Here is a 454-nt window from a genome sequence, read left to right as displayed (position 1 = left end):
CACCTCATTCGAAGAGTTGACTCATTGGAAAAGACTCTAATGCTGGAAGGGATTGGGGCAGGAGAAGAAGGGGACAGAGGATGAGATGGCTGGATGGAATCACGGACTCGATAGACGTGACTCTGAGTGAACTCCAGGAGTTGGTGATGGACAGGGAGGCCTGACGTGCTGCGATTCATGGGATCTCAAAGAGTCGGACATGCGTGAGTGAACAAACTGAACTACAAAAATTTCAACTAGGTATATGAGAGAGAGAGAGAGAGAGAGAGAGAGAGAGAGAGAGAGAGAGAGAGAGTTTCTCATTATGTACTCTGCATATAAGTTAAGTAAACAGGGTGACAATATACAGCCTTGACGTGCTCTTTTCCTATTTGGAACCAGTCTGTTGTTCCATGTCCAGTTCTAACTGTTGCTTCCTGACCTGCATACACATTTCTCAAGAGGCAGATCAGAT

Source organism: Bison bison, unplaced genomic scaffold (assembly GCF_000754665.1).
Source record: "Bison bison bison isolate TAMUID 2011002044 unplaced genomic scaffold, Bison_UMD1.0 scf7180017864500, whole genome shotgun sequence".
Lineage (NCBI taxonomy): Eukaryota > Metazoa > Chordata > Mammalia > Artiodactyla > Bovidae > Bison > Bison bison.
Note: the sequence above shows the minus strand (reverse complement) of the source record.